The following is a 24,434-nucleotide window of genomic DNA, read 5'->3' as shown; positions in this document are numbered from 1 at the left end:
ACTGTATGTAGCTACAAACACTGATTAAGAAGATGTAACTTATAAATAATATACATCAGTGCCCTTTATTAGGTACACCTGTACACCTATTTGTTAATGCAAATATCTAATCCGCCAATCACGTGGCAGCAACTCAATGTATAAAAGCATGCAGACATGGTCAAGAAATTTAGTAGTTATTCAGACAAATTATCAGAATGGGGAAGAAATGTGATCTAAGTGATTTTGACTGTAGAATGATTGTTGGTGCCAGATGGGGTGGATTGAGTATCTCAGAAACTGCTGATTTCCTAGGATTTTCATGCACACCAGTATCTAGAATTTACAAAAATGGTGTGATAAACAAAAAAAAATCCAGTGAGCAGCAGTTCTGTGAGCAAAAATGCCTTGTTAATGAGATAGGTCAGAGAAGAATGGGTGGACTTGTTCCCGCTGACAGGAAGTCAACACTAACTCAAATAACCACGTGTTACAACAGTGGCGTGCAGAAGAGCATCTCTGAATGCATAATACGTCGAACCTTGAAGTGGATGTGCTACAGCAGCTAAAGACCACAAACATTCACTCAGTGGCCACTTTATTACCTAATAAATGAATGTACATTACTCTGGAATTGCAGTTAGTTTATTATCCAAGAGCTAACAAATTTACTTTTGTATTCTTTCTGTGGTCAACAAAGTAGATTGTTTAATATTAGGATTCTAAATTAGTTTGAAAAAGTCTGAAACAGAATGTATAAAGTTGGAAACATATTCTAGGCCAAACACCATTATGAAGGACAGGAAGCTTTTCGTGTGCAGAAGATTCAGATAGGAATGAACAGTATTCAGTTAAATGAGAAGAAAATCTGTAAAGGGCCAATGAACATATGAACACCTAGTATATGATGGAATGATGATTAATAGATTTATGCACCAGAACATCTCAGTCAAAGCACAAAATTATTAAAAACAGAAAGGAAATGAATAATTAACGTTGTGATATGCCAGAGAGAGGTGTGAGAAGATTGGGAAAATTGAAAGCATGGAATATCTGCAAGGTCAGGAATGAAATTAAACAGGATTGAAAATGTAGACATGAGGAAATCTGCAGATGCTGGAATTTCAAGCAACACTCATAAAAGTTGCTGGTGAACGCAGCAGGCCAGGCAGCATCTCTAGGAGGAGGTACAGTTGATGTTTCGGGCCGAGACCCTTCGTCAGGACTAACTGAAAGAAGAGCTAGTAAGAGATTTGAAAGTGGGAGGGGGAGGGGGAGGAGGAGATCCAAAATGATAGGAGAAGACAGGAGGAGGAGGAGGGATAGAGCCAAGAGCTGGACAGTTGATTGGCAAAAGGGATATGAGAGGATCATGAGATGGGAGGCCTAGGGAGAAAGAAAAGGGGGAGGGGGGGAAAACCCGGAGGATGGGCAAGGGGTATAGTGAGGGGGGACAGAGGGAGAAAAAGGAGAGAGAGAAAAATAATGTGTGTGTATATAAATAAATAACGTATGGGGTACGAGGGGGAGGTGGGGCATTAGCGGAAGTTTGAGAAGTCAATGTTCATGCCATTAGGTTGGAGGCTACCCAGACGGAATATAAGGTGTTGTTCCTCCAACCTGAGTGTGGCTTCATCTTGACAGTAGAGGAGGCCGTGGATAGACATATCAGAATGGGAATGGGATATGGAATTAAAATGTGTGGCCACTGGGAGATCCTGCTTTCTCTGTAGAAATAGCTATAAATTTGAAGTAATCAAGCCACATTCATGTCACGTATGATCAGAATGCAATGTTTCAGACTAAATATTAGCATGACATTAATCTTTAATCTTTAATCATTAATCTTTAACCTCAAACAGGCACATAATTCAGACACCCTGAGCCAATAGGCTGGTCCTGGACTTATTTCCATGTGGCATAGTTTGCATATTGTTGTTTGATTGTTTGTGGTTTTGGTATTGCTATATTTATGCTCTGTTCTTGGTTGGTGCAGCTGTAACGAAACCCAAATAAAGTATATCTATCTATCTATCTAATTCCAGGATTTTGCATTCTGACCCAAGCAGCGGGTTGCCTTATACACATTCAGAGTGGAATTTTGCTGTGGGAACCAAGAAGGAAACTTGTCCCAGGAGAAGGGCGAGAACCCCATCACCACCATGCTGGCAACAGTGGAGAGTCCTTTCTAGAGAAAGACTGCTTGAGCAAATGTAGCCTGGCATAAGTTTTGAAACCAATAGGTACACTGATGCAAATGGTAGAATGTTTGCAGCATGTACCTCCTTCTGCAAATTGATCCTCCACTTCCTTATCAGTAAGAAAACATCTCCTCGCTGCTGCCAATCAATATAGGCATACCTCAAAGATACATGCTTACTCCATTGCTCTGCTCTACACTCATGATTGTATTGCTAAGTACAGATTAAATGGCATCTATGAATTCACGGATGACAACAATACTGTTGGTAAAATCTGTTGGTGACAAGGAGGTGTATGGGAGTAACATCGATTGGCTGATAGAGTGGTGCTGCAGCAATAACATTGCACTCAGCATCAGCAAGACCAAGGAATCGATATAGATTTCAGGATGGGGAAGTTAGGATAACACACATAAGACCTCACTGAGGAGTCAGTGATGAAAAGGGCAAGAAGTTTTAAGTTCCTGGATGTTAACATCTCTGACGATCTGCCCTGCACCAACTCACTGATGCAGTCATAAAAAAAGGCACACCAGTTTGAAGTTTGAGGAGTCAATCTCAACCCTCCTTGCAGTTTTACACACTTGTCTCTTTTTCAGTTTTGGTGTGAGGTCTTCAAACTAAAAGCCAACCTGAAAGTCTTCCCACAGATACAGCCTGACTTGCTATGTATTTCCATGATTTTCTGTTTTTGGTTTAGATAAAACTTCTGAGAGTTTGAAAGCATTAATGACATTTGATTTCAGACTTTGAAGGAAGACAGCAAGGAAAGAATCTTGTTTCTTATATTACAATTTGTGAATATCTCTGACCTTTAAAAATCATTTGAATTAATATTATTAAATCACACATACTGTGTAATTGGTGCACACACTATAGCTCCAGTTTCAAATTGTGATCTATTTGTCTGTAGCAAATGATAGATAAGTTGCAGCTGAAATCATGTGACCAAATCAAAGAATCCTAGAGATTCATGACACCATGGCTGGTTATTAGGCTCCTGGTGTCTGTGTGGGTTAAGAAGGAACGTTGGTGAAATGAGCTGAATAGTAATTTTGCAACTACAGTAAATAATTACAAAATTGAACAGAATGTTACTGTTTACAACTAGGGGACTTAAGTAAAGAAATTGATGGTGTTACATTTCAGAAACCACATCTAGAATATCATATTGTATAGTATATCTTCATCCCAGGGAACTGCAATTTGCATCCAAAGAAGCGTGGAAGAGTGAGAGACAGTCTTTTGCTTTTGTATTATTGTTAATAAGAGACATGATGAAAGTGAATTTGTCCCTTTTCTAATTTCTGTTGCTAACAAAATCCTGTTATACTTTTTAATAGTGATTCTGTCAATCATAATTTCAAATAGACAATGTCTGCAAGAAATTATTGTAACAATGAAGTTTGCATGCAAGTAATCACAGGAACATTAATTGCTATTTCAGAACAATACTCCAAAAAACTGCTGTATTAACATGTGATTCAACTGAATCGCTGGCTGCAGATTTGAGCCTCTGATTCATCACACATGAGGCTGTCAAGAGTTATATTAAAGAGTTTTGTAGGATTTTTATTGGTACTACCAAATTGAAATTCTATGTAGAAATCATAAAGGGTGGTACTTATTTTTTTTACGTGCGTTCTTTTTACTATACCTTTAATCTTTATCCTTCACCAGTTACAAAGATGAACAGATACAATAATCTGACATATTTGACTTTCTATTATGAATTAGATATCAGAGCCAAGATCTTTTTCTTTGTAGGATGGGCAGACATGTTGGATTGCAAAAAAAAAGTCAAAAAATAGAGTGCAAGAAAAACACATTGCCAACATTTCAAGACAATATCTGGACCACTATGCTCTTGGAGCAGGCATGAAACAAATACATACTGTACACAAAGTGGCCTTCCCATTTACCCTGATTCGATGTTGTTCCATATCTGTGTGCCTCCATCAGGAAATGCCAGCCCCTCCATTGTGGAAATGTTATCCTTCCGGGGATCATTTGGCCTTGGTTTTGGTAATTCACATGGTTTTGCCCAACTGGACTCTACTTCCTTGGCTGATCCCCTGAACAAACCACTTGCGTATTTATTTAGAGATACAGCACAGAATAGGCCTTTCCGGCCCTTCAAGCTGCACCACCCAGCAATCCCCAATAACCCCAATTTAACCCTAACCTATTCATGGGCAATATACAATAACCAATTAACCTTTCTGAGATCTGAAGTAGAAGACCGTGTTGAAGATACTCAGCAATTCAGTAAGTATCTTCAGTTTACATCTCCTCCAAATAGACCATCGAGTATTTTAATAAGCTTTCATTGTCCTCTCTCATTTGGCACCAGCTTATTGTGTTTCTTTCAGCCTGTCTTGGACTTCACTCTAACCTAGACGGCCCCTTTCTTCTCTCCACCTCTCCCCATTTCCTGAAACTTGAAAGAAATTTGATTTTGACCTGAAATATTAAATTTGTTTCAGACTCCAAGGTGTTACTTAACCTGCAGACAACTTCCAATACTTACTGTTTTTATTTCAGATTTCTAGCATCTGCATTTTCTTTGCTGTAGAATTACTTTTTACCTTATTAGTTTTCAAAAGAGGCTCTGGGCATCCTTTCAACACACACAAAATGCTGGAGGAACTCAGCATGCCCGGCAGCATCTATGGATAAAGGTACAGTCGACGTTTCCGGCTGAAATCCTTTGGCACATCCAACATCTGCAGATCTTCTCTTGTCTGGGTGTCCTTTGTCAAAGGAGAATGGTTTAGATATAAGCTAGAGTATTTATTCACTGCAAAGTGATCAGAAGTTCACATAAAATTCCAAGATCACTTGGCTGTGTGGCTGCACAAGGTTACATAAATGTTCTTTAGCTTAATCAAATACTTGAGATGCAGCCATTACAGAGCAGCAGCATTTTAGTCATTTTGAAAAGGAAAGATCAAAGGATTTATTGATTCCTGCAATATTTTCTAGGTGCTGCAATCCGTTGCAGAAAGCTTGTATGATGGGTTACTAAGGAAACCAAAGTACCTTCATACATGTTCCAGGCATCTATCTTGTTGTTAAGTGACTTTGGACAATTGAAAAACACCCCTTATAGATCTTTGGTGAGCAGCCTGGTAATTAACAGTCTATTTTAGGATACAGTTGGTGGTGATGGGGAAAATTTTTTTTTTTGTCAACTAAACTTCAGAATCTTTCTATTGTCTTTGACTCTTAGTTATCTGCAATGTCTATTATCTGTTGAGTATGGAAATTTTAACTGCGTTAATTCCAGACAGGAGAAACTATCTGACTCATCCAATGTTTTTCGAAGTATCCTCTGCATCTGCCAATGTTTCACTGCTCTCTAGATGACTTAGATTGATTGCTTTTGTCAAAGAAGACAACCCAGTGACCTGTTGGGGCACCCTATCCTGGAGTCATGCAGCCCTGGCCTGATCCGATTCTTGTTCTCTCCTCCTTCTGTGCCTATTGTTGTCATTTTGGAGACGTGCATGCCTCTCCTCCTCTGTCTGTTCTTCTCTCATCCTTTTTGTCCTGACTGTTGATCCTGGAGTCGTGCGGCCCTGGCCTCATCTTGTTCTCTCCCTCTCCTTGCCGCTTCCCAATGACGGTTGGCGTCATTTCTTGACCATAATGTCCCCCTTCTCTTTCCATGCGGCATAATTAGGCTGTCCATTTTTTTTACCCTAATGCTTGATATGAAGCAGTAACACCAAAGCCTCCAGGATGCTGATTTTTCTTGATGATGTTGTTGGCGCTCTCCTAAATGGACGTGATAGCCCTGCCCTTTTGCTGCGGTTGGTGTTATTGCTGCTGTGAGCGTCGTGAGGTGCTGCTGGGGCTGGCTGTGCGCCTGCGTCGTGGTTTCCGTGAAAGGTGGAATCGGCTTAAGTTGTGGAAAGCGGGGCCTGTTGATTGATGAGTGAGCAATTTTATACAAATATATAATCCTGAACTTTGCATGCATTCTGCAAGTTAGTGCATTTTAAGTCGATTTAGTCATAAAAAGTGCCGCTGTAATGCACTGTTTGGGCTAATTGGAGGTCACAAACAGACAAACAAAGCATGAAAATTTTAGTAGTATATAGATTGTTTCTTGATGTAGGGTGAGTATCCTTCAGTGATAAAGTAATATATAGAGGGTACATTTGAACAGAAAGACTCTTAAAACTGTGACTGGTTTATTTGAAAATTTTCTCAGACTATGCCTTGCTCATCATCATACTACAGAATCAAATACATCACAAGTGACATTACACCATTTTTTCCTTTAAGGCAAGAGTGGAGCTAGTTTAATGATATTTATTAATAAATGCCCAATCAATTGAAATAAGTTTTCCTCTCTCTTTTGTTTGGTAACTCTGCTGGTAATGCTTCTGTGAATGCTGGAAACTGAACGAATAATATTAATACAGCATCGGTCTCTGAATTCATGAGGTGTGAAATTCATAGACTTCTTCACTTAAGTTGTTCAGCAATATTCATCAACAATTCTAAGAGGGAAAAGTAAAGTGAGAGGGTGGAAGGATAGGGGAGTGGTTACCAAAAGTTAGACAATCAATGTTCATGCCTTCAGGTTGGAAACTACACAGACAGAATATGAAATGTTGCTCATATTTTCAAAATTAGTACAAGTTCTAAAGATCTCATCCAACAATAGTCAAGCTTTGTATGCAAGATTTCTAAGCATTGATAAAAGAAAATTAACTATCAACTACATGCAACAGAACAGCTTAGCAAGATCTTTATTTTGTAATTGTGAACTTTCCAATTAATACCATGTTATGCCTTGAGGCTTTGCATCTTGGGAAGGTCATAAAATTCCACGTATAAAGGCTTTGTTTTTTTCTGAGAAATGGTAACAGCTTTGCTTTAGTCCGGAGTTTCCTGATTTTTCCGTGTTTTTGCCAGCTGTGCTCAGATTTTGGATTCCTGAGGAAGTTTAGGAATGAAGTGTGAATCTCCAACGCTGGGGAAAGTGGCCATCAGTCTCCACCAAGTTGGAACAGTGACTCCATTCTTTTTTAAAAGAGAGGAATGGCTGGGGTGGAGCTATATATCAATTAAAATGAATTTACTTAAATAATTTACTTACTGCTTTTATCCGTCTTTGTTTTTAAACTTTTACTGATTTTGAAAATATGAACAACACCTCATGTTCTGTCTGGGTAGTCTCCAACCTGATGGCCTGAACATTGATTCTGTAACTTTTGGTAGCCACTCCCCTCTAATCCTCACTCTTTACTTTATTTCCCCACCCCCCCCTTTGTCTTTTCCCTTATTCTGTTGGCTCTCTCAACACCTCTATTCCTCCCCACTCTCGTGACTTACACATCATCACCCTCCACTTCTTCACCTCCTTTCCTTTGCTCCTCTGTCCTTGCCTATCCAATTTCTTCTTCTTGCCCTCTACATCTTCCAGTGAACATCTCTCAGCTTCTCACATCATAGCCCCAACCACCCACCTACCTTCCCTCTCACCTGGTCCCACTTATCACCTGCCAGGTCGTACTCCTCCCGTCCTCACCACTTTTTTATTCTGCCTTTTGCCCCCTTGCTTTTCAGTCCAGAAGAAGAGCCTTGGCCAAAAATGCTGACTGTTCATTCCCCTCCATTGATGCTGCCTGACCCAGCATTTTGTGTGTGTTTCTCAAGATTTCCAGCATCCACAGAATCTCTTACATTTCTGATCTGTTATATAGAGTGATGCTATGTAAACATGGATGAACTTTTACCTCAGTTTTTTCCCAGAAGAAAAAGACTAGCCGCTACATTAATAAAAGAGGCTGGGGATATGTCTATGCCACAGGAGCACTGGCTGCACTCCTAGATTCACTGCCGGAAGCTCTTTAATATCCTTATCATCTTAGGCAAAGTCAGTGTGGTTGCACAGTCATCTATGTTCAGTTTTGTACTTTGTCACTGAGTCAGCCTGCCTCCACCTTGTCAGACTTACTTCATCATACCATTCCTTATATTCACTTATCTTGCAAGTGGAACCACTTGCATTTGTCACTTGCTATATATTATCCCTCTAAACATCTACATCATTTGCTATATATTTCTGTATGCTCCCATTTAATCATCTAACACCGTTGTTAAGTTTTGTAACTTCGAAGGCTTAAACCAGCTGCAAGAAAAATACAGAGCTGGGGATGCAAGTCTAACTTCGTGTTTTACTTAAACAAGTCATGCACATATCACACGGTAGCATCATGATGTATACAATTACCTATGGGAAGAAAATTCAAACATCAGAGTTGCAGTGGGATTTAGGAATCCTCGTGCAAGTCTCCCAGAAGGTTGATTTACAGATTAAGTCTGTGGTAAAGAAGGAAAATCGCAATGTTGGCATTTATTTCAAGGGGAATAGAATATAAAAGTAAGGAGGTAATGCTGAGGCTTTATAAGACACTAGTCAGGCCACGCTTGGAGTACTGTCAACAGTTTTGGGGCCTCATATCTTAGAAAAGTTATGGGGTCATTGGAGAGAGCCCAGAGGAGGTTCACGAGGATGATTCTGGGAATGAAGGAGTTAACATATGAGGAACATTTGGTAGCTTTGGGCCTATACTCAGTAGAATTTAGAATAATGAGAGGGGATCTCATTGAAACCTACCAAATATTGAAAGGAGTAGATAGGGTGGATGTGGAGAGGATGTTTCCTCTGATGGGGCTATCCAGAACCAGAGGGCAAAGCTGCAAAACTGAGGGGTGATCCTTTAGAACAGAGGTAAGGAGGAACTTTTTTAGCCAGAATGCTCTGCCACTGATTGCAGTGGAGGCCAAGTCTGTGGGTATACTTAAGATGGACGTTGATAGTTTCCTGATTGGCCAGGGCATCAAAGGATATGGCGAGAAGGCAGATGTACGGGGTTGAGTAGGATCCAGGATCAGACATGATGGAATAGTGGAGCAGACTCGATGGACTAAATGGCCTAATTTTGCTCCTGTGTCTTATGGTCTTTTGGTCTAATTCACATATTTTTATAAATAACTATAATGAATTATATAAACAACAAAGAATGTTTAAACAATCAATAGATTTTCAAGATTACTCAAATACTGTATCACTGAAATATTAAATACTCAACAACTGTCAGTAGTATCCAAGACTCCTTCAGGGAGCGGTGCCTCAGAAAGGCGGCATCCATTATTAAGGACCCCATCACGCAGGGCATGCCCTCTTCTCACTGTTACCATCGGGTAGGAGGTACAGAAGCCTGAAGGCACACACTCAGCAATTCAGGAACAGCTTCTTCCCCTCTGCCATCCGATTCCCAAATAGACATTGAACCCATGAACACTACCTCACTTTTTTTTCTTTAATATGTATTCCTTTTTTTTTAATATATATTATTTCTGTTTTGCACCATTTTTAATCTAATCCATATATATACTGTAATTGATTTACTCGGTTATTTATTTATTTGTTTGTTTATTTATTCTTTTTATATTATCATGTATTGCACTGTACTGCTGCTGCTAAGTTAACAAATTTCACGACACATGCCAGTGATAATAAACCAGATTCTGATTCTGATTCTGCTCCATGTCAGGCTGAAGAAGGAGACCAAATTGTTATTTGCAAGCATAGATGTTCCCAAGACCTTAATGTAGCCCAATATCTAAAATAAATTTAAAATATTGTGAAAGGGTTAATATTGGTCTCTACATTAAAAAAGTAATTCAGAAAAGTTTACTGTCTAATACATTTTTTCAGTTGGGTATGGAAACATCTTGTGAATTTTTGTAATTTTATTCTTTAAACTTTGCATTTTTGAATACAGTGTAAAAGAGAGAGTTACATTAATCTTGCACCCTCATGTCCCACTACGCTTTATACTCAATGATCTTCTTTTGGAGTGTTTTCACAGCTATAATGTAGAAAACATGGCGGCCAATTAATGTGCAGCAATCTCTCACTAAATGCATTGTGATAATGATCAGATCAAACCACTTTACAATGTTGCAGTAAGAATATATATTGTTAAGCGGTAACAACCTACTCTTCTTTGGAAAAAAACTATGGGATTTTTTAACATAACTGAGAGAGCAGATGTGGCCTGAGATTAATAGTTTCTCTGAATGACAGGACTGCTGACAGTGTGGCCTCTCTGTACAAAGCTTCTTAGTGCAACAGCAGAGTGACAGCCAACATATTTGTAATCAAATTCTGCAGCATTTTATTTGGAGATACAGCATGGTAGAAGGCGTTTCTAGCCCAAGGAGCCTGCACTGGCAAGTTCTACACATGTGACCAATTAATGTGCTGACCTGTACATCTTTGGAAATGAGGAGGGAAATTGGAGCACTCAGAGGAAACCCACATGGTCATGGGGAGAAAGTACAAATTCCTCACAGGCAGTGGTGGAATCGTATTTTCAAATTTCAGTTCAGATTGGTGTTGCTTTTAGAGTTCTCTTTGTATTCAAACCAAATTATGTATCTTCAGTTATTAAAATATGAAGAAATGCCGTGACAAAATCTCTAAAATTGCTTCTAAACAAATCAATAATATTATCTGCAGTTTCATTCAACCTTTAGCTGAAAAAGGTTCTTTGAAAAGCAATCAACTGTCTTTGATGTAAGTGAAAGCATCTATTGTCTTCCACTGGATTTCCACCCACACTGGTATTCATCCAGTCTTATTCACTGCCATTCTATCATCGGTCAACTTCCCACAGACATTTTGGATTGATCTATTGTCAGAATCAGTGTTTAGAGTATTCTGAAGACCATGTGCAGTATGCTTTATGCAAAATGTAAGTATAGTTTCTGCATTGCAGATAATTGTTGCTCATCAGGAACAAAAAAAAGACAATTATCTAGGTGGAGTGTAGTGATGCTTTGATTTTTATTTGATAGACATGAAAAAAATTCCAGGCCTAATTGTATCTTCAATAAGTGATGAATAGTCTCCATATCCAGGCAAAACTTCTTTACCTACATATTTGCTCCTGATACACAAGGAGAATAGAAGCAATGGGCATTCAAGATGAAGGGAGAAGGGAGAAAGAAGCAGAAGAAGAGTTATGTGGATCAATGCGACTTGGACAAATAAGTTGTTGAAAGCGCATCAGGTGGGCCTTTCCCCTGCACGAATTCCAGGCCTGGTCAGGAAGTTGCAGGTTGCATTAGCGTGTGATCGTCATGCCACTGTAGCATAGCGGTTTGCGCGATGATACTACAGCTTGGCTCCTTCCGCAGCTCAGAGTTCAATTCCATAAGGAGTCTTTGTACAACTTCCCCGTGGAACGTGTGGGTTTGCAATCGGTGCTTTGGTTTCCTCCCATATCGGGTAGGTTAATTGGTCATTATGAATTGCCCCATGATTAGGTTAGGATTAATCGGAGTTGTGGGATTGATAGAGCAGTGTGGCTCAAAGGGCTGAAAGGGCCTATTCCGTGCTGTATTGCTAAATAAAATTAAAAAAAGAGTAGCCTTATTTCCTAGTAGTGACCCCTTGATTTGCTACAGTAGCTTAAATGTAGACCAACACAGAATGAAGGGATCATCAGTAATTGCCAGGATATTTGGTAGTGATTTAGTTAATTCACTGTCACGTTCAAATTGGATTGTATCTACGTTGGGTGTGATAAAACCTGGCTGCATTTAGTAAATTGGTAAATTGGTTACTATTATTGATGGAAAATCTGTCTTGCATACTGTCTGTTTTAAAGTTAAAGTCTGTCCCGAGCCTTGTGGCCCATCAGGCCAGTGCTTATGCCGGTTTCTGTGGCATGAAGTGACTGAGAGTACAAGACCCCCCACCCCCGGGTAGGACGCCAGTCTATCGCGAGGTTAACCCCCAGCATCTGCCGGTACCCATTTTCAGCTGGGTTAAGTGCCTTGCTCAAAGACACAACACACTGCCTTGGCCGAGACTCGAACCCACGATCTTCAGATTGTGAGCCCAACGCCCTAACCACTTGGCCATGCGTCACACGCATACTGTCTATACAGATTCATTTATTACAATAGTGCACTGAGGTAGTACGAGGTAAAACCATAACAGGGTGCAGAATTAAGTGTAACAATTACAGAGAAAGAGTACTGTAGGTACAGAGTAAGTTGCAAGGTAACAACAAGGTAGACTGTGAGGACAAGAGTCCATCTTGTTAAGGAATCATTCAACAGTCTTATAGCAGCTGGAGAAAAGCTGACCTTGAGCCTGGTAGTACATACTTTAAGACTTTTGTAACTTCTGCCTGATGGGAGGGGGTAAAGACAGGATGTCTAAGGTGGGTAGGGTTTTTGATTATGTTGGCTGCCTTACTGAGGCAGCGAGAAGTGTTGAGAAAGTCCATGGATAGGTAAAGTGTATACAGAGAGTTGGTGTTTGTCATCTATATCAATGACCTGGATCATAGAGTGGTGAACTGGATCAGCAAATTTGCAGGTGACACAAAGAATGGAGGTGTAGCGGACAGTGAGGGAGACTATCTGAGCTTGCAGTGGGATCTGGACTAGCTGGAAAAATGGGCTGAAAAATGGTAAATGGAATTTAAAGCAAACAAGTGTGAAGTGTTACACTTTGGTAGGACCAACCAGGGTAGGTTTTACACAGTGAACTGTAGGGTAATGAGGGGTGTGGTAGAACAAAGGGATTTAGGAATACAGGTCTATAATTCATTGAAAGTGGCATCACAGGTAGATAGTGTCATAAAAAAGCTTTTGCTGCATTGATGCAAAGTATTGTGTGCAGCAGTTCGGATGCTATGTTGGAGTTATATTAAGACATTGGTGAGGTCTAATTTGCAGTATTGTGTGTAGTTTTGGTCACCTACCTACAGGAAACATGTAAATAAGGTTGAAGGAGTACAGTGAAAAATTACAAGGATGTTGCCAGGACTGGAGATCCTGAGTTATAAAGAAAGATTGAATAGGTTTGGGCTTTATTCCTTGGAACGTAGAAAATTGAGGGGAGATTTGATAGAGTTATACAAAATTATGAGGGGTATAGGTAGGGTAGATGCAAGTAGGCTTTTTCCACTGAGGTTAGGTGTGACTACAATTTGAGGTCATGGCTTAAGGGTGAAAGGTGAAAAGTTCATGGGGAACACAGTGGAAATGTCTTCATTCAGAGGGTCATGAGAACAAGCTGGGTGCATGTGAACTCAGTTTCAATGTTTAAGGGAGGTTTGATAAGTACATGGATGATGGGGGTATGGAGGGCTATGGTCCCAGTGCAGGCCAATTGGTGTAGACTATCCTTGATCAGCCCCTGTTTTTCCAAATGTTCAAAAATCCTACCTCTTAGAACTTTTTTCCAATAATTTCCCTACAACTGACAAGGCTCACCTTATTTGCCTTCTAAAAGAAAAGAACAACATTAAATATATCTTTCTGACTTCTGCCACCTCAAGAGTGAATAGTGAAAATGCAAATTTCTCTGCCAGGGCACCAGCTGTCACCTCCTTTGCTTCCCTTATCATCTGGGATAGAGCTCATCAGGGACTGTGGATTAATCAGCCCTTATAAATTGCATGACATCTATCATCTCCTCCGCCTTAAGTACAAAGTAATTTTATTATCAAAGTACATATATGTCGCCATTTACTGTACAACTCTGAGATTCATTTTCTTGTGAGCAAAATCAGCAAATCCTAGAAGCACAGTAGAATCAACAAAAGACCACACCCAACAGGAGGGACAACAACCAATGTGGAATAGACAACAAACTGTGCGAATACAAAAGGAAAATATTTTAATAATAGTCAATGTAAAAGCAATAAATATCAAGAACATGAGATTAATAGTCCTTGAAAGTGAGTCCACAGGATGTGGGAACAGTTTACTGATGGGGTTAAGTGAAGTTGAGTTAAGTTATTCTCCTTAGTTCAAGACCTTAACTATTCCTGAACTTGGTGACGTCGGTCCTGAGACTCCTGCACCTTCTTCCTGGTGGCAGCGGTGAGAAAAGAGCATGATCTGGATGGTGGGGGACCTGTGACAGTGCTCCATGTAGATATTTTCAATGGTGGGGAAGGCTTCACTATGATGTACTAGGCCATACTTTATACTTGATACTATATTGTTGCTAAACAATTGATACTAGAACGTACAATCATCATAACGATATTTGATTCTGGGCATCCTGCTCCCTGGATTACAAATCAATAGAAAATATGAAAAATATTAAAAATTTAAATTATAAATCATAAATAGAAAATATAAAAATGGAAAGTAAGGTAGTGCAAAAAAACTGAGGTGTAGGTCCAGATATTTGGAGGGTACAGCCCAGATCCGGGTCAGGATCCGTTCAGCAGTCTTATTACAGTTGGAAAGAAGCTGTTCCTAAGTCTAGCCGTACGAGTCTTCAAGCACCTGAGCCTTCTCCCGGAGGGAAGAGGGACGAAAAGTGTGTTGGCTGGGTGGGTCGTGTCCTTGATTATCCTGGCAGCACTGCTCCGACAGCATGCGGTGTAAAGTGAGTCCAAGGACGGAAGATTGGTTTGTGTGATGTGCTGCGCCATGTTCACGATCTTCTGCAGCTTCTTCCGGTCTTGGACAGGACAGCTTCCATACCAGGTTGTGATACACCCTAGAAGAATGCTTTCTACGGTGCATCTATAAAAATTAGTGAGGGTTTTAGAGGACAGGCCAAATTTCTTTAGTTTTCTCAGGAAGTAAAGGTGCTGGTGGGCCTTCTTGGCAGTGGACTCTGCTTGGTTGGACCAAGTCAGGTCATTTGTGATATTGACCAGAGAAACTTAAAGGTTTTGACCTGTTCCACTTGCGCACCACCAATGTAAATTGGGTCGTGCGGTCCGCTACTCCTTCTGAAGTCAACAACCAATTCCTTCATCTTGCTGATGTTGAGGGATAGGTTATTGTCTGTGCACCACGCCACCAGGTTCTTAATTTCCTCTCTGTACTCAAACTCATCATTACCTGAGATACGGCCTACAACTGTTGTGTCATCAGCAAACTTATATATTGAGGTCGATGGAAACTTGGCTACACAATCATGGGTGTACAGTGAGTACAGCAGGGGGCTGAGTACACAGCCTTGTGGGGCACTGGTGCTCAGAGTGATTGTAGAGGAGAGCTTGTCCCCTATTTTCACAGCCTGGGTCCTGTCTGTGAGGAAGTTGAAGATCTAGCTGCAGATCTGAGTGCTAAGGCCCAGGTTCCGGCGCTTAGGAATCAGTTTATTTGGAATGATGGTATTAAAGGCAGAGCTATAGTCAATGAAAAGGAGCCTTACGTATGCGTCTTTATTCTCCAGGTGTTCTAAGGAGGAATGTAGGGCCAGAGAGATGGCATCTGCCATTGACCTGTTGCTCTGGTAGGCGAATTGCAAAGTGTCGAGGTTGACCGGTGAGCTGTGGTTGATGTGTGCCATAACCAATCTCTCAAAGCACTTCATAGCAATTGATGTCAGAGCCACAGGTCGATAGTCATTCAGACATGCCACCTTGCTCTTCTTCGGCACTAGGATTATCATTGCCTTCTTAAAATACGAGGGAATCTTTGACTGAAGCAAGGAGCAGTTGAAGATGTCAGCAAACACTCCAGCTAGATTGCTTTCACAAGCCTGGAGAATCCATCCAGGGATGCCATCTGGGCCCGTCGCTTTCCTTGGATTTATCTTCAGGAAGGCCCTTCTAATGTCCTCCTCGGTGACGATGAATCTCAATGCCACCAGGTCCAGTTCATCCGGAGAGTTCTTCTGTTCGAATCTTGCGTAGACTACGTTAAGTTCGTCAGGAAGAGAAGCGCCACAGTTATTGATATTCCCAGCCTTTTCTTTGCGCCCAGAGATCTCATTTAGACCCTGCCATAGTCTGCTGGCATCCCTCTGGTTAGCCTGGGCTTCCAATTTGTTTCGATATTGCTTCTTGGTGCCTGTAATGGCTTTCCAGAGCTTACGCCTGGATTCCGTGTAGCGACTGGTATCCCCGGACCTAAAAGCCGCAGCTCTAGCCTTCAAAATGGACTTGACCTCATAAATCATGCAAGGTTTCGGGTTAGGGAATACCCGGATTGTCTTGCGAGACACATAGTCTTCCGTGCATTTCCAAATAAAGTCCGTGACAGCTGAGGCATACTCATCGAGGTTAGCTGCCGAGTCCTTGCATACTAACCAGTCCAGCAATTCAAAGTAGTCATGGAGGACCTCATCGGTTTCCTCCGTCCAACGCGACACTACTTTTGACACCGTGACCTCCTGCTTCAGTTTCTGTTTCTAAGCCAGGAGGAGGAGTACGGCCTGATGGTCTGATTTTCCGAAGTGAGATTGTGGGACGGAATGGTAGGCATCCTTGACTGCTGTGTAGCAGTGGTCATGTATATTCGGGCCTCTAGTGGGGCAGGAGACATGTTGGTATAACTTTGGCAGCGCCTTTCTGAGGTTGGCCTGGTTAAAGTCCCCGGCTGTAATGAGCAAAGCCTCCAGATACCTGGTCTCAAGTTTACTGATGTTGGCATACAGTATGTTCAAAGCACACTCCACGTCCGCCTGGGGGGAGGGGAATGTAGACGGCTGTCAGTATGACTGAGGTGAATTCCCGTGGCAGATAGTAGGGACGACACTTCACCGACAGGTGTTCCACGTCCAGGCTGCAGGATCTTGTCAGTGCCACTGTGTCCGAGCATCACGCAGTGTTGATCAGCAGGCAGACACTACCTCCCCTCATCTTACCCGAAGACACGGTGCGGTCCATCTGATGGATCGAAAATCCCTCCATACCCACTACATTTTGTGGGATTTGTAGGATTTTCCATTCAAGGGCATTGGTGTTTCCATACCAGACTGTGATGCAGCCTGTCAGTATACTCTCCACCACACATCTATAGAAATTTGTCAAAGTTTTAGACGTCATGTTGAATCTTTGCAACCTCTACGAAAGTAGAGGGGCTGCCATGCTTCCTTCATAATGGTACATGTGCTGGGCACAGGACATTCCTCTGAAATGATAACATTGAGCAATTTAGCGTTGCTGACCCTCTTCACCTCTGATGAAGACTTGCTCATGGACTCCTCCTGAGGTCAATAATGAGTTCTTGGTCTTGCTGACATTGAGTGAGAGGTTGTTGTTGTAGCATCACCCAGCCACATTTTCAATCTCCCTACTAATGACAGTGGTGTCTTCTGCAAACTGAAATATGGTATACTAACCACCTCCGATGTATCCCTCCATGAACATACTATCTTCCATGTTGATGCACCATCAATAACTCCAAAAGACTGGAAGTAGAGTAAATACTGAAAGGCTTTTATTAGCAGTAAAATGTGACCTCCAGCATGCTGAGTATCTGCCCCTGGACTGAGAGGAGGAGCAATGGCGCAATCGCCTTTATTCAGGGGGCTGTGGGAGGATCCACGGGAGCAGTCAGCAGAGGGGCGTGTCCAGACAGGTAACCCTGTTACAACATATATATATGGTTTACCACACATGTCCTTCTCCTTTCTGATGTTAGATACTCATCTAGGTCCTCGCCCACATCTCTTGGCTCCACACATAGAGTACTGTGCAAAAGTCGTAGGGACCCTAGATTTTTAATATGTTTTTAGATGATGGCCTCCACAGAGTCTTGATCTCAACATCATCAATGGTGTCTGGATTTACCTGGATAGAGAGAAGCAAGTGAGACAGGCAAAGTCTGCAGAAAAACTGAGGCAAATTCTCCAAGATACTTGGAACAACCTACCAGCTGATTTTCTTATAAAGCTGTACAACAGTGTACCTAACAGAATTGATGCAGTTTTAAAGGCAAAGAGTGGTCACACCAAATATTGATTTGATTTAGCCCTTTTACTGTTTACTGCTATTTATAGTATTTTTTTATATATTTAGAAACTCTTCAACCTTACAAAATTCTTTTACATGTGACTTTTGCACAGTATTGTTGATTATGCTAAGGAGACCTATTCCTTCCCTTGATACCCCCTTGTTCCTGGTAGACTTATAGGATGACTTTATGTTCTCTTTAATCTTACATAGATAATTTATTTGTCTCTTAATTCCTCTTTAAAGTTCTCCCCGAGATCCTCTATCTTCCTGAAGAGACTCACTCAATTGCTGTTATTGGCATGCTTCCTTTTTTCCCCAGATCAAATTTTTAATATGTTTTGTTATCTAAGGTTCCTTATCAGATTATCTTTGCCTATCGTTCTTAAGTGTGGTCTAAAGTGTGCAGTTGCAACATGACATCTCATCTCTTATATTCACACCTATAAAGGCAAGTAAAGCAGATACTTTTTTTTCACTATCCTATCCACCTATGTTGCTACTTTCAAGGAGCTACTAACTTGCACCCTATATCCTTAAACAATCCTCTTTGTTATCTACCACTCCATCCCTATTTCATCCTCTGCAATTGTTGGAGCATGTTCACAGTATCTAGAAGGAATTGTGCATAACGCTGCATCATCTGTCGGAGGAATATTAACTTTGCAGGCTTTGTGCCTTGGGAGTGTGTTTAATTCTTCCTTCATTGGCTCTTCTTGCTGCTAAAAATGGGGTCAGTTGTGTGAGCTTAAGAGGACATGGTTTTGTGCAGCCAATGGTAGAAGTATGAGATTGGGATATGTTTACCCAGTGTAAATGATCATGACAAGCTTGTTAGTAGGACATGCATGCCATTTAAGCCTTTTTGAAGGTCTAAGAGCATCCTGGAATGCTATAAGTGGATTTATCAAAGCCAATTTCTCACACAACATGTTATTTTTAATATTTAATTTTAATTATAAAAAATTTAGGCTTTGCCTATGGTGACCCCTACTGGCTCAATATGGCATCTGCTTCATACAAAGCGAAGCAAGGCAGTCAAAATGATCCGGTCCTGATGTTAGGTCTCAGTTCAAATCGTTGGCTTTTCCTTTGCCTCCACAGATGCTGCTCAGCCCACTGGGTTCCTCAAGCAGTTTGCTTTTTGCTCCAGTGGATGGCATTTCATGAAGAGTTAATGAGTGGTGTTTGGCAAGTTGCTGTTCTGGACCATCTAATGTGATTCTTCCTATTTCCCAGACCCACTTGGCCCTGCTGACCCCAGAATGACCCCGTCTGTGGGAACTCATTGCGGAATATAAGAAAATGTCTATCACAGCAATAATGGCCAATTCATGTTTTATTACTCATTAAGCAAACAATGACGTAACTGATGTGGCTTCTACAATTAAGTACATAATTGGTTACATGATTTTCTAGCTTTAACATAAATCTTGAAAGAGACATCTTGTAACTTACCCAGGCCCCTAGGCCAGAACTCTTATTGCTGTTCCCTTTTGTGCCGTGTAGCGCACCTGGTGGCATCTTTGTCATTTCTGTAGTATTTGACTGTTTTTTACAAGGCTGAGCTGCTAACTTTGATGCTCAACCTAGCATGGGTGCAAAGCATGCAAGGATCCAGCTGGATTCAAATTTGGAACCATTCTCCTCAAAGTCCAGTGCTGATGTCACCGGCTGGCTTAGCCAGAACTCTTAGTTCATATAAAACAAGCAGTGGAAATGTAACCGGATGGATTTTGGACTTTATTCTTATTTTTATCCAGAGGAATTACATATTACATAACATGGAACCCTGTTCCTTAATGGGAACAAGCACAAACATGTTGTATTTGATCTTCCTTGTTTCATGATACATTTCAGAATCTTGGGGTCGAAGTTCCCATCTTCCTGTAACTGGCTACACTGGTTAATATGGTGGTTAAGAAGGCATTTGGCTTTATTAGTTGAGGCACTGAGTTCAAAAGAGGCTTACCAGGGTGCTGCCTGGATTAGAGGGTTATGGTGAGAGATTGGACAAACTTGAGTTGTTTTCTCTGGAGTGGCCGAGTCTGAGGAGAGATCTGACAGAGGTCTATAAGATTATAAGAAACATAGGTAAAGTAGACAGACAGTATCTTTCTCCCAGGGTTAAAGTGTTTGATTCTAGAAGGCATGCATTTAAAGTGGAGGGGGGGGTAAGTTCAAAGGAGATGTGAGGGGCAGAGTGGTGGGTGCCTGGGGTGATGGTAGAGGCAGATACTTTTAAGAGACGTTTAGATAGGCACATGTATGTGAGGAAAACAGAGGGATATAGGCACAATGGATTAGTTTAGCTGACCACTGGTTTGGCACAACACTGTGAGCCAAAGGGCCTGTTCCTGTGCTGTACTGTTCAGTGATTTCTCTAGTAAAATCACAGCAGATGCTAGTGACAGTACAAGCAAGTGTAACCTGCTCAACAATTATCTACTCATTTGTCCAGGACCCACGCGGTTCCACACCTCACCACAGCCTTCCCACATCTGGAGTGTTGTAACTGATCTGGTCACTGCATTACGAGAAAGACGTGGATGCTTTGGAAAAGGTGCGGCAGCTGACAGTAAAGTTAGTAGCATAGTGGACAATGGAGCAGATTATCTAAAGTTACAATGGAATCTCTAACAACTGGGCTAGTGCACTAAGGAATGGCAGATGCAGTTTAATTCAGATAAAAATGATGGGTTGTATTTTGGTAAGACAAACAAGGGAAGGACTTACACAGTAATGGCAGGACCCTGAGAGGTATTGTCAGGGTGCAAATATTGGTTCCTTTAGAGTGATGACACAGGTAGGCAAGGGGGTGAAGAAAGCATCTGGCACACTTGCCTTCATTGGTCAGGATATTAAATACAGGAGTAGAGATGTTATGTTACAGCCATACAAGACATTGACAAGGTCACGTTTGGAGTACAGCATATAATTCTGATCACCATACTGTTTAAAGCATATCATAAAACTGGAAAGAGTGCGAAAAAGATTTATGAGGATGTTATAAGTACTGCATGATTTGAGTTATCAAGTTCCAGTTCAAGTTTATAGTCATTCAACTGTATGCAAGTTTACTGCCAAACAAAACAATGTTCCTTCAGACCCAAGTGCACAACACTGTACATATAACTCACACACAGCACATAAAGTAATATTACTACAAATAAATTAACAAATAATAAAATATATTCCAGAAGGTTGACATTTAGAATAAGGTGCTATTGAATTCTAATCTTTAAATCCAAGGTTCTCTGAGAAGTGAGGAAAGGGGCTTATTGCTTCATGATCAATTTAAGCATTGATAGAAGAAAGAAAAATTGAAACATAAAGTGGTGGAGGTCTGCTAAGCAAAGAGGAAACTAATAACTAAGATACTGAGATGGTGCAGCCTTATGGCCAGCTAATTTTATTTTACAGTGATAAGGAAAATTCCATTTAAATATGTAGATAAGAGTAATCGAATTAGAAAGCTATTACTCAAATAATGCAGTACAAAGAAGCTTCCAGAGCTTTCCAGAATTATACTTTGTATAACCATTAGAAGCATATTAAACTTGCATATACTTGCTATAACCACTAGGAAGCATAGTGAGCAGGTACAATTCTACAGAGATTTGTCATGTTCTCAAAAACCTTGGCAAACATCTACATAGGTGTGGTGGAAAGTGTGCTGACTGGTTGCATTACAGCCTGGTATGGGAACACCAATGCATTTGAGTGAAAATTCCTACAAAAGGTAGTGGATTTGGTCCAGTACATCACACGTAAAACCCTTCCAACCATTGAGCACATCTTCACGAAACATTGCCATAGGAAAGCAGCATCCATCATCAAAGATCCCAATGACCCAGCCCATGCTCTTTTCTTGCTCCTATCATCAGGTAGAAGGTACAGGAGTCTCAGGACTCACACCACCAAGTTCAAGAACAGTTATTACCCCTCAACCATCAGGCTCTTGAACAAAAGGGAATAACTACACTCATTAAAGACTCTTTTACCTTGTTATTTTATGCTTGTTATTTATTGCTATTTATTTATCTCTGTACTTGCACAGTTTGTTGTCTATTGATCCTGTTTACAGTTACTGTTCTATAGATTTGCTACATATGCCCGCAGGTAAAGTATCTCAGAGTTCTATGTGGTTGTATGCAGGAGCACTGCATACGTAGGGCCCTTAGCATTATGAATGATCCCTCTCATCTGCCCAATTATCTCTTTGACCCCCTACTATTAGAAAGGAGGTACCGTAGCACTAGGACAAGAACTGTTAGGATGGGAAACAGCTTCAGCCCCCAAGCAGCAAGACTACTGAATTCCTTACCACCACTTAGGTCTCATCATGTACTAAGTGTTATATATGCATCTTATTATTTGTTAATTTATTTGTGGTAAAGTTACTTTATGTGTTACGTGTGTGAGTTATACATACTGCGCTGTGCACCTTGGTCCAAGACGGTGACGATAAATGACAATAAACTTGAAATCTTTGTGTTAAATTTCATGCCTAAATTTCACCAGCCCGCCCATATCTTCTTGATATTACAACCTGTAGTCTATTTGTAATATTGATTGTGCACCATTTAAAGGATTGCACCATGGGACTATCAACGTTCTGTATGTTGCAACTATGTTTAACTTAGAAACTTCCATAAGACTTTCTTGCTCTATGAAATAAAGACACAGTGAATATACTGTCCTGGCTCTTCTATTAATGAATTCGCCTGCTTTTTTAATTTTAACATATATCCTCCAGTATATTAGAGAGATTGAGGAAGATATTGAAACATTATTGTCCTCACATTTCACTATGTTTTTAAGCTTATATCATCTGCAGATTCATAAACTTTGGCTTGTACAGCCAAATTCAAGTCATTGTTATATACTAAGAAAAGCAATAGACCTGCCAATGCTCACTGAAAAATTCCACAATATATTTCTCTCCCATCCAAAACAAGATGTCCAATATGTTTTCTTTCACTTTTCTGTTTATGCTGCAATCACCTCTTTGATTCTATTGTTGACAAGTCAACCATGCTCACTTTATCAAATGTCTTTTTAAAGTACATATACAGTACATTGTATTTAGTGAAAAACTACCAGTTGTTTAAAAATACCTTTGTGTTGGTTTTTGCTTTTGTTCAATTTTTTAAAGCTTTTAAAATGATTAAGTATTTTTGGATTTTAATATTTCATGTGTTTCTGAAACATAATGAAAACTTCAGAGAAGTCTGACAGCTGGGTCTATGTCAGAGATCGGCTCAGATTATAAAGATTTTTTTCAGCTGTTAATTGGACAGAGCTCATTACAGACTTCCCATGTGTCAGAATTACATTGTGCAAAGTATTGCTCTCCTTACAAGTTCAAGTTCAAGTTTAATTGTCATTCAACCATACACTTGAATGCAGCTAAATGAAACAGCGTTCCTCCAGGGCCAGGGTCCAACAGACACACAAAGCACACAGTACATATAGTCACGCTAACAGAAAAACATGCATTCATGAAAAAATATATAGCCCAAGTCCCTGAGTGTCATGACCTGTATATTGATGATGCACACTAGTACAGGGCTCACCATTGAATGTCTGGCTGTATTAAAGTGTTGGGTAGACTAAAAGTTTTTGAGAGAGCCAAAAATGTTTGTACTTATCCTCTTGATTGAATCCTGCAGAGACCCAAGCCAAAATACCGGCATTCTCTTTGTCTCCATTGGTGCTGCTTAATCCACTGAGTTCTTCCAGCAGCTTGCTTTTCACTCCAGATTCTAGCTTCTGCAGTCTCTTGTATCTCTGTGCATATCAAGTTGATCAGTGGTAAATCATTTCTGGCCTAATAAAGATGCAATTAACTTTGACGTATTTGTACAATCTGACATGGTAGTATTTGTTAGAGAAATGATGTGGTGGAACCTGGATCAGATATAAGGATGAAATAACAACAGGACACTGATAAATGTGATTAGAATTGTTTAGTGCCACTGAGGTTAAATGCTGTTGTGGACTGGCTGAGATAAATAGACAGTAGCCATTTTATTAGGTACACCTGTACATCTGCTCATTAATGCAAATGCATAATCAGCCAATCATGTGGCAGCAACTCAATATATAAAACCATGCAGACATGGTCAAGAGTTTCAGTTGTTGTTCAGACCAAACATCAGAACGGGAAAGGAATATGCTCTAAGTAACTTTGACCATGGAACGGTGTTAGACTGGGTGGTTTGAGTATCGCAGAAACTGCTGATCTCCTAGGATTTTCATGCACAACAATCTCTAGAGTTTACAGACAATGATGTAAAAAAATCCAGTGAGTAGCAGTTCTGTGGGCAAAAATACTTCGTTAATGAAAGAGGTCAGAGGAGAATGGCCAGACTGGTCCAAGCTGACAGGAAGTTGACAGTAACTCAAATAATCATGTGTTACAGCAGTGGTGTGCAGAATAGCATCTCTGAACAATACGTCGAACTTTGAGTTCAAAGTACATTTATTATCA

This window comes from Mobula birostris, chromosome 3 (genome assembly GCF_030028105.1).
Source record: "Mobula birostris isolate sMobBir1 chromosome 3, sMobBir1.hap1, whole genome shotgun sequence".
Lineage (NCBI taxonomy): Eukaryota > Metazoa > Chordata > Chondrichthyes > Myliobatiformes > Myliobatidae > Mobula > Mobula birostris.
This window is presented reverse-complemented; position numbering follows the sequence as displayed.